Raw genomic sequence first — 11,265 nt, 5'->3', positions numbered from 1 at the left:
TATTAAACGGACTCCTATTAAACGAACTCCTACTAGACAGGGGTGAGCGTTATAGGAGACTAAGAGCTTATGGGATTTCGGCATTTTGGGGGTGTGGCCTATTATCTCGGGTGTGTTAAGAGTTAACGCAATACTTTCTTCGGCAAAGTTTTAGGGCTTGATAAGATCTACCATTTAGAACTTTGGTTCATATGATTAGTTGGCAATTTGGCCGCTAGAGGGACCATCAACAATTTGATGCTAAATTGCACTACAGGAACCAGGTTGTCAAGCAAACGTTACGATCTAGAAAGTTGGTGTCTTCGGCAAAGTTGTTCAGTATGACATAAACTTACATAAAAATGAACACTTGTTTCGCAATTCTGCCACTAGGCGGCGCTAGTGAACATGCAAATTTTAGAAATCTCATAGCTCAGAATCCTGATAACTTAGAAAGTTGGTGTCTTCGGCAAAGTTGATCAGTATGACATAAACTTACATAAAAATAAACACTTGTTTCAAAATTCTGCCACTAGGAGGCGCTAGTGAACTTGCAATTTTTTTTAGCTCAGAATCCTGATAATTTAGGAAGTTGGTGTCTTCGGCAAAGTTGATCAGTATGACATAAAATTACATAAAAATGAACACTTGTTTCAAAATTCTGCCACTAGGCGGCGTTTATTGCTTTTTTTCATATTTTTTCGACTTTTTTGGGGGGGGTTTTCGGCTCAGCAAAACTAGTGTCGCTCCCCCCCGATAACTTAGAAAGATGATGTCTTTGGCAAAGTTGATCAGAATGACATAAACTTACATAAAAATGAACAATTGTTTCGCAATTCTTTATTTTTTTAATTCTTTTAATTCGTCTAGTAGTTTCAGCTGGCATACTCTTAAAAATTCTACGGAGGATTCCTTTCGAGTCCGACTGACATCGAGGTATACAACTAATAAAATATGCATGCTATGAGATTTTCAAAATTTGCGTGATTACTGGTGCCACCTAGAGGCAGAATTCTGATACAAGTGTCCCATTTTTTGCAAGTCTATGTCATACTGATCAACTTTGCCGAGGACACCAACTTTCTAAGTTATCAAGATTCTGAGCTATGAGATTTCTAAAATTTGCATGTTCACTAGCGCCGCCTAGTGGCAGAATTGCGAAACAAGGGTTTATTTGTATGTAAGTTTATGTCATTCTGATCAACTTTTCCAAAGACACCAACTTTCTAAGTTATCGGGATTCTGAGATATGAGGTTTTGAAAATTTACATGCTCAGTAGCGCCGCCTAGTGGTAGAATTGCGAAAGAAGTGTTTATTTTTATGTAAGTTTATGTCATACTGATCAACTTTGCCGAAGACACCAGCTTTCTAAGTTATCAGAATTCTGAGCTATGAGATTTCTAAAATTTGTATGTTCACTAGCACCGCCTAGTGACAGAATTGCGAAACAAGTGTTCATTTTTATGTAAGTTTATGTCACTGTGATCAACTTTTCCGAAGACACCAACTTTCTAAGTTATCGGGGGGAGCGACACTAGTTTTGCCAAGCCGAAAAACCGCCAAAAAAGTCGAAAAAAGACGAAAAAATCCGGTAAACGCCGCCTAGTGGCAGAATTGCGAAACAAATGTTTATTTTTACGTAAGTTTATGTCATACTGATCAACTTTGCCGAAAACACCAACTTCCTAAGTTATCAGAATTCTAAACTATGAGATTTCTAAAATTTGCAAGTTCACTAGCGCCTCCTAGTGGCAGAATTTTGAAACAAGTGTTTATTTTTATGTAATTTTATGTCATACTGATCAACTTTGCCGAAGACACCAGCTTTCTAAGTTATCAGGATTCTAAGCTATATTTCTAAAATTTGCATGTTCACTAGCGCCGCCTAGTGGCGGAATTGCGAAACAAGTGTTCATTTTTATGTAAGTTTATGTCATACTGATCAACTTTGCCGAAGACACCATCTTCCTAAGTTATCGGGATTCTGAGATATGAGGTTTTGAAAATTTACTTGCTCACTAGCGCCGCCCAGTGGAGGAATTTCGAACTTCACAACTCATCGTCAGTAAGTTATTGGCGTACCCAACAACTTTCCCGAAGACACTATCCTTCCAAATTATCAGGGTCTTGAGCTGTCGCATATCGTAACGTTTGCTTGACAACCTGATATGGTTTCTGTAGTGCAATTTAGCGTCAAATTGTTGATGGGTCCCTCTAGCGGCCAAATTGCCAACTAATCATATGAACCAAAGTTCTAAATGGTAGATCTTATCAAACCCTAAAACTTTGCCGAAGAAAGTATTGCGTTAACTCTTAACACACCCGAGATAATGGGCCACACCCCCAAAATGCCGAAATTCCATAAGCTCTTAGTCTCCTACTAAGCGGATTCCTATTGTGCCCCCCGACCAGTGATCTTATAAGAGTCTCGACTGTACATTTAAAATTACTTGTGCATAATATTTTATTGCCAATCACGGAAAATTTTCAGCCATCCAATGTTATTAAAAAGTAATCAAATTTGTTGCCCAGCTTGGGGGTTTTCGAAACATGTCCAACGAAATAACTTATCTTTTTGATGACTTAAATAGGGTAGCGAACCACTTGGGCAGCGGCCGGTATTTTGGACACTCTTCCATGCACTCTTCGCTATAACTCAGTCAATTCCAAACCAATTAACTTGAAATTTTGTACACTAGATAGGCTAGATACTATACGTATCTCATCGCGTTCCAAAAATTGTGTCAATTGGTTTAAAATTGGATGAGTTATAGCAGAAAAGTGCCCAAAATAGGACCCTGCCGCGATGGTTCCACTTCCCTATATACACTTTGAATCAGTTACTGCAACGGTGGTTGAGTAGTTTCCATGTTCTGTACTCAGAACCCAGTTCTGATCAACAAACCCAAATGTTTTTAGCACAACGGTTACGGTAGCGAATCTGGAAGCACTGTATAGGCTTTTGCTGCTGCTCTACTCGAAATAGCTTTCGCCACCATATCTGTGTTTATAAGTAAAAAAGTTACAAAAATGAACTAAAAAATAAGATAATTTGGAAAGTACTGATTTTTTTTATGACCGGGGAAGAAAATCAAAACGATCAAAATGAATTCAATCTAGAGTGTCATGACTTTAACAATTGTCGAACCACCACGACTTGGCAAGACAAAGTTTACCGGGACAACTTGTTCCCATATACATAAAATGAGATTGATGTCTCTTTGAGGCAACAAAACTCACGAACGGATCAAGGAACGAAACAGCATTACTCTTGCACGGTTCAATTCGTATTCATGGTGGCTTTGTTTATAAACAGAAAAAGTTACGTAAATCATCTTAAAAAGTAAGAAAATTGGTGAAGTATTGATTTTTCATGAGCTGGGAAGAAAATCAACACGATCTAAGTGGAGCGGACCTGGTGTGATGGCTAGAACACTTGACTATCACGCCGAGGACCTGGGATCGAATCCCGCTCCCGACAAACTAGCAAAATGTGAGTTCTTGCTTCGGAAGGGAAGTAAAGCGTGGGTCCCGAGATGAACTAGCCAAGGGCTAAAAATTTCGTTAATACAGATAAAAGAAAAAAAAAAACACGATCGAAATGAAACAAATCTAGAGTGCCATGCTGCAATGATCTTAACAATGGGCCTTTGCACGAATTTGGCCTACTGCTCACTCCCACAGAAAACATGAAAACAGCGTGCACAGTAAAAGTCAAATTTGACTTTTACTGTGCGCGCTGTTTTTAAATGTTTTGTGGGATTGAGCAGGACAAGGCAAATTCGTGCAGAGGCTCATTGTCAAACCACCACAACTTAGCAAGACCAAAGTTTGCCGGGACAGCTAGTACCCTAAGTAACCATAAGTATAATTAATTGGCCTCAAATCAACATTGATAGTATTTCAAGCTTCAATCCAGCAATAACAATGAAAATAAGGTCATCATCAGCATTCACAATACAAAAAAGCCTTTGAGGCCGTATGCATACAAGCAATAATTTAGCACTATGTCAGCATTTTATGTGAATACAGAGCATTCATCAGTGCTACCCAATATTTTGACAGATGAATCACGTACTCGATGTTACAACTGCCACTACCACAGTCGCATTTTGAGTGACTGTATGAAATGATAATTCAAATTGGCCGTTTTCTTTGCATACTATTTCTCATCTGCATTGGCGTCGCTAGCTTTTTATGTTTGCTCACTCACTCTCCTAAACAAACACGAGAAAGAGAAGGATGAAAGAGGGAGCACAGGCCCCCTCTTGCATCCCGCTTTTCTCCTGCTTGTTTAGGAGAGTGAGTAAGAAAAAAGAAAAAGCTAGCTCCGCCAATGCATCTGTGACCGTAATGGCAAGGGAGCTGGACTTTAAACATACCCGGTGTAGCAAGTTCGAGACGCATGCTAGGAATATCCATCATCACATACCAGGAAGACAACGGAGCTATTAGACATGATAAATATTTGGAAAACAAGCTCAACAAATGCTAAACACAACGTGAATCATAGCAACCTTGGATGATTGTCGGGCTTCAATAGCAAATATTTGTCATAATGACAAACAATCTAATGGCACCTTAAGGAAGAAAATCATAAACCCTGTCATAAATGGAATGCAATTCCATCCAAACTAGTTATTTTTGTTTTTTTTTTCGTTTTTTTTTATTAACGAGATTTTTAGCCCTAGGCTAGTTCATCTCGGGACCCACGCTTTACTTCCCTTCCGAAGGAAGAACTCACATTTTTTGTGAACTTGTCGGGAGTGTGATTCAATCCCAGGTCCACGGCGTGATAGTCATCACACCAGGTTCGCTCCTCAATTGTTTTTTCGTTGTCGAAGGCCCACATTCTCATTCACATTTTTCATTGGTTTTCATGGTAATCCATCTGTCTGGCTGCGTGCCGTGAAGCTAGAAAGTTCGCCCGAAAAATCGGGCGGAACAACTGACGTTTGTCCTATTTAGCCTTTTCTGGCAATAAATTAGCAATATATCAGCATTTCAATTCGTAGCCCTAGACCGCTGTTTTGAGGGTTGCCTCCTTCCCGTCCGAACCAAAGCACCAAGATCAGGAACTAATCTCTGACTCTTAGACAAGACCGACGCCATCCTCCAATGGTCAAGAACTGTCCTGGCCACCTTACGATAATTCCTGCAGCATTATATGATATACAGGGGATAGACAAAATGATCGGGACAGGCTAAATTTTCACTTTTAAAAAAATGTCCAATTAACTGTAACTTTTCGAAAAGCGCATCAAATATTCTCATGTAAGTCAAATATTCTCACTGTAAGTTGATCAACTATTTGTGTAAGGCTTAAGGCTATTTAAGAATTAAGGCTATTTGAAATTTTTTTGAAAAGGGAAAATTTTGCCTGTCCCGATCATTTGGTCTATCCCCTGTACTTACCTGAATCCTCCCAAAACAAAGTGTTCATTATCAGTAAGCACTTAACACACCAACAGAAACACATAAAAAAAACATATCCAATCTTGATCCTGGAATGTACCTACAGGAGCCTGGCTAGATTTGTTAGAAAAATTGCAAGATCAAAATTTAATTTGGCAGATCTTACGTCGTAACGCACCATTCCAAGGTGATCTACCCACGTTACGGGGCTCCTTTGTGAATATCTCCAAGAATGCATTTAAAATTCGTTCGTTGATTTTTTTGAGAATTTTGCGAAACGACATTCACCAATATTGTCTTTAATTTCCTCTGAACTTATTCGTCGATTTTTTATAGGAATTTCATTGGTAATTCCTTCAGAATTTTCCAAAAGAAATAGGTATTTTTCGGTAGATTCATTGAAATGTTTTAAGCATTTTCTTTGTTTTTTTTTTTAAAGTGCTTTAGGGATTCATTCCGTAATTTCATTGAAAAATTGTTTGAAAATTTCTTCAAAAATTTGTTTTGCGAATTATTGTTTCAATAATTCTTAAAGAATTTAAACAGCTAGTCTTCCGGGAATTTCATCGATAAATTCTTAAAAAATTCCTATCGATTTTTGTTTTAAAAAATCCATCGGTTATTCTTTTTATTTTTTTCAAAATTTCATAAGCAGCTTCCACGGTAATTTAATTGCAAATCTATCCTATATCATGGTGCTGTCCATAAACGTTTTTGGCTATTTCAGACCCCCTCTCTCTCATCGTCGACTTTTGTTCACTCAACATTATTGAAATTTGTATAGATCACAGTCTTTGGCCAGACACTTTACCTCCGCTCTAAGGGTCTACGTAGGTTATGGACATGCTATTTTAAAATTTTCAAGGAATTCATGTTAGGAATTCTTAAACAATTCCTTCGCAATATTCTTTGAGAATTTTTTCGGCAGTTGCTTCGTGAATTAGTTTGGATATTCCTCATACAATTGCTTTGATATTACAGAAACTTTTAAGTGGATTTGCTGGAAGATTTTTAAAAACCCGGATTAATCCACCTAGTGGTGATAGTGCCTTTCTCGTCGAATATGTACTCATGATCTTAAAGTCGACATTAGCCAATCCTGAGAACACTTATACGCTTAATACGATTCATGTAAAATTTGACCTCCTTATGGACCAAATTGTGCACAGTAATTTTAGACGCAAAAGGAGATTGGAAAAACTTTATTCAGTGTTGATGCGATCAAATTACCGGTCGGACTCGATTATCCGGAGACTCGATTATCCGGAGACTCGATTATCCGGAGTTCGATTATCCGGAATTGTAGACTCGATTATCCGGAGTATTTTTATTGCGATATTTTTTTTTATTTCAATGATAAAATTTGACATGATAAAGTATTATAACATAGTGCTGATACGATTTTGTAAGCCCCCGATTCGTTTTCCTCCGATTTTGTCGGCTTTTTGACCCGATTATGTTAGCCTCTTTTTACGAGAAAATTAAAATATTTTACACTCAGCATTAACATTTTACATTTCCAGTATTTTACAGTGTATCTCAAATTTAGTACATTTGATAATTGTGAGCGTCATATACAAATTACGTAACAAAAAAAAAAAATCTCGCGTAATATTTGAAAAGGGCCAAACAATTTTAAATCTCTTCTCAGTTAGAAAACGCTAAATGTTTCATCTGTTTTCAAAACATGCCGTGAATCATCCAGGAAATTTTCCAAGAATGATTGCTGGCATTTCTACAGAGTGTTTCTGAGATTACTCCAAATTTACCTTCAAAGGGAAATTTTTCAGTGATTCATTTCCTTTTGCTTGGTATTCCTCCGAGAATTCCTCCTGAGACTCCTTTGGGAATTTCTGCTGAGATTCCTCAAGCAATCTCTGCTGGAATTCCGCCAGATATTTTCCGAGGAGATTTAACGAAAAATTTTCCGGGCAATTCTTGTTGGGATTCTATTAGGATTTGATACTGGAATTCTTCTACGGATTTTTGTAGTTGTACTCTAAATACCCACAGGTGGATCTACAGTTTTTTTTCTAGGAATTATGTGTGGGATTCTTTTGGGGATATCTCCTGATATTTCTTAAAGTTTTCTCTGGAATATTCTGTTGATATTCCACCAAAAGTCCTTGAGGATTTCTTTAGGTATTCATGAAGAAATTTCTCCTGGGGAGGAATTCCACGGAGTCATGTCAGTCGATCCTGAGCGGCCATTTCAAAAATATCTGAAACTTTGCACAGTTTTTCAATTTCATCTAAATCGCCTTTTTTCGATATCAAACCTTCATATTCACTCACGACTAACTTTTCAAAAGGGTGTATGCGAAAATAGTTCAAAAATATTCTAAAAGCTGTACAGCAAAAACGGATTGTTCGATTGTTATGAATTTTTCAGCAAAGTTAGATAACTAAATGATGATTCCTTAGAAAATATACACTGTAAAAAATTTCTTTTTTTACTATAAAAAAATATGATCTTTGTCACAAAAACTCAAATATCTCAGAACCCTATCTTTTTACCAACGTCAATTTTTTAGGGAAAATGACCCATTATATCAGCTATCTACCATAAAATTTTGGTGATGGTAAACTGATAAACAAAAAAGTTATGACATTTCAAACATTTCACAATTTTTACATTTAGTAACAAAAAAAAATTTTTTTCTGTGTAAATTATTTCGAGAACTATATTTTGATGCTGATTTTATTGTAAAGGCTACCGCATGAATTAAACAAGTTGTTTTCATGATATTTTTGTTTGATTATTTATAATTACTATAGTATCTATTTGAACCTTACACGCGATCCAGTGTTGTGATCAAAAATATTGAGATTGTCATACTTTTTATTGTACGTGACTGGTGAAAAATTTTTGTAGGTTATTGTAGGTGACTATATGCCAAACAACTTTGTCGAAGACCGCAAAGTGATCCGACGCCTGTGAAAAAAGTTATACCCTAGGCAAAGTGAGGCAAAGTAGTGAGATTTCATTATTGATATTATTCTTTTACATGTATTGGAAAAACAACAATAAAGTTTATCCTCACTTTACCAAGGGTATAACTTTTTTCACAGAAGTTGGATCACTTTGCGGTCTTCGACAAAGTTGTTTGGCATATAGTCACCTACAATAAGACCAAAGGGTTTGATTATTGAACGCTTACAGCGCCACCTGGCGGCAAAATTCGAAAACTTAAAATTTCTGCATACATTTGGCCAAGTTTTCCCATACAAACTTCAAGCGTTTTGAGCGCCCCCTTAGGCTCAACCGATTTTGCTCAAATTTTGAACGTAGCTTCTGGGACTCCAAAACAACTGATTTAGAAGGTAAGACTTGGCATTTTTCGAAATTTTTGTTTTTCATATAAGTGTGGGCCACCTTACTGTATACATACCATGAAAATGCTCACGAAAAAGCAAAAAAATACTACCGCTATGGATATTAAAAATTTTATAGTAAATTTTTTCTTCGTCCAAGCAAACAACACCAAACTAGTCAGTTAAAACTAATAAGTGATTTTGTTTATTATAATCTAACGAACAACATGAACAGTCGCTTTCTCGAAGGTCTTCAACTCAACGCTCTCTTGTAGACCGCTTGTGAAAAAAAAAATGTTCAAAAGAGTTACGAAATCTCATAGATAAACTGAAAGAGACTGGTTATGCCCAAATTGAATACAAATTTACGCATTTGCACGTCCTGCCGTCTAGACTTTGACAAACGAGCCATCTGTATATCATCGGTAAAGCAGGGCGCAGGAAGTTCGAAAACGACAACAGCTGAGAAATTGCCAGAAGTGCTAAGTGCAGAGAGTCATGCCACCGTACCATCAGCGACATCTGTTTAAACAATTTAATCACGCCTCTTTTCAAAAATGCTTTGAAATATACTTCAACATTTATACCCATTTCAATATTTTTAACGTTGCAAAACACGCTTTCAACATTCATCTTGAAGAAGAGGGAAAACACTTGTCCTCAAATGTAACAGCAAATTAATCAATAAACGACTAATGCGCGGAGGGCGTGATAAAATCGGAACAGTACTGTACATATAATATACATAATACATAATAAAAACAGATTGTTTTACTCCCGCAAGGCCATTAACAATAAAATCAGCATCAATCTGCGCTTTCCGGCCGAAATAATTTACACTAAAAAAAATTATTACTAAATGTGAAAATTGTGGAATGTTTGAATTGTCATAACTTTTTTGTTTATTAGTTTATCATCACCAAATTTTTATGGTAGATTGCTAATACAATGGACCGTTTTCCCTAAAAAATTACATTGGTAAAAAGATAGGGTTTTGAGATATTTGAGTTTTTGTGACAAAAATGATATTTTTTAATGTTAAAAAAAGATTTTTTTTTCACAGTGTACATTTTTTTTAGGAATCACCATTTAGTTATCTAACTTTGCTAAACAATAAAATCTGCATCTAACTGCGATTTCTGATCGAAATAATTTACACAGAAAAAAATATTTACCAAATGTGAAAATTTTGAAATGTTTGAAATGTTATAACTTTTTTGTTTATTAGTTTACCATCACCAAATTTTTATGGTAGATTGCTAATACAATGGACCGTCTTCCCTAAAAAAATTACGTTGGTAAAAAGATAGGGTTTTGAGATATTTGAGTTTTTGTGACAAAAATGATATTTTTTAATGTTAAAAAAGATGTTTTTTCACAGTGTATATTTTCTTAGGAATCACCATTTAGTTATCTAACTTTGCTGAAAAATTTATTGCAATCGAACGAACCATTTTGGCTGTGCAGATTTTTGAATATTTTTGAACCATTTTCACATACACCCTTTTGAAAAGTTAGTCGTGATTCAAAATAAAAATTTGATATCGGAAAATGACGATTTAGATGGAACTTAAAAACTGTGCAAAGTTTCAGTTCAATAGAAAATCATGAATTAAAAAATTTCCTTAATTTTGATGCTGTTGCTTGGAATCGCTCTGGGATACTTTCAGGAATTCCTCCAGATATATTTTTTCATTGTTTTCTTCAGAATTTTTTGCATGGATTTCTTCAGAAATTCTTCCGGATATTCATCAGAACTCTTTTAGAGATTTCTGCAGAAAATAAGGCTTGTCCACCTTTTTCAAAAATGTTCTCTGATTCTCAAGTCCACCCCCATATTTTGATTGGCATCCTAAAAAAAGTAACTGGTCAAAACTTCAGCCAAATCCATTGAAATTAAGAGGTCTAAAGCATGATTGGCCCCGAAAAGCTAGATTTTAGGACACATTAGGCTTTAACGAATTTTAATAATTTTCGCTCAACTCCTACATCATTGATGCCAAAGAAGCAAATAATCAGCAAGAGCAGTTATTTCTTTTTGGAAGCTAATCAAAATATGGGGGCGGATTTGAGAATCACAGAACATTTTTTTTTATTAGACATGCCTATTCTACCTATATTTCTTCAGGAGTTCGATCAAAATGTTTGTTGGGTTGGCATCACTGCTCCTAGTATCGTATGTATCATAGACACACGGAAGAGGCTGTTTCTAGATTAGAACACTCTGAACATTACGCTGAACATGAACGCTGAATTCATCATACAACAGCCCCATTCACTTCAAAAGTTTTTTTCTCGTCCCTCAACATTTTCTCCAATTTACACAAATCACACCCTTTTTCCTCAACCATGCCTTCTTTAAGAAACATCCATTAAGTACGTTACGACAAAATTTGAAATTTTTATACGGATATTTCTGTGACGTACTTAATGGATGGCCCCTTACTGTTTATGTTTTGTTTCACGAATCCATAACCTTTTTATTTAGTTCAAAATTGACAGAAAAGTGTCCCGATTGTATCAACCTAAAACACTATAAGGATCTTACTGAATAC

The sequence above is a fragment of the Aedes albopictus genome, chromosome 1 (genome assembly GCF_035046485.1).
Source record: "Aedes albopictus strain Foshan chromosome 1, AalbF5, whole genome shotgun sequence".
Classification (NCBI taxonomy): domain Eukaryota; kingdom Metazoa; phylum Arthropoda; class Insecta; order Diptera; family Culicidae; genus Aedes; species Aedes albopictus.
This window is presented reverse-complemented; position numbering follows the sequence as displayed.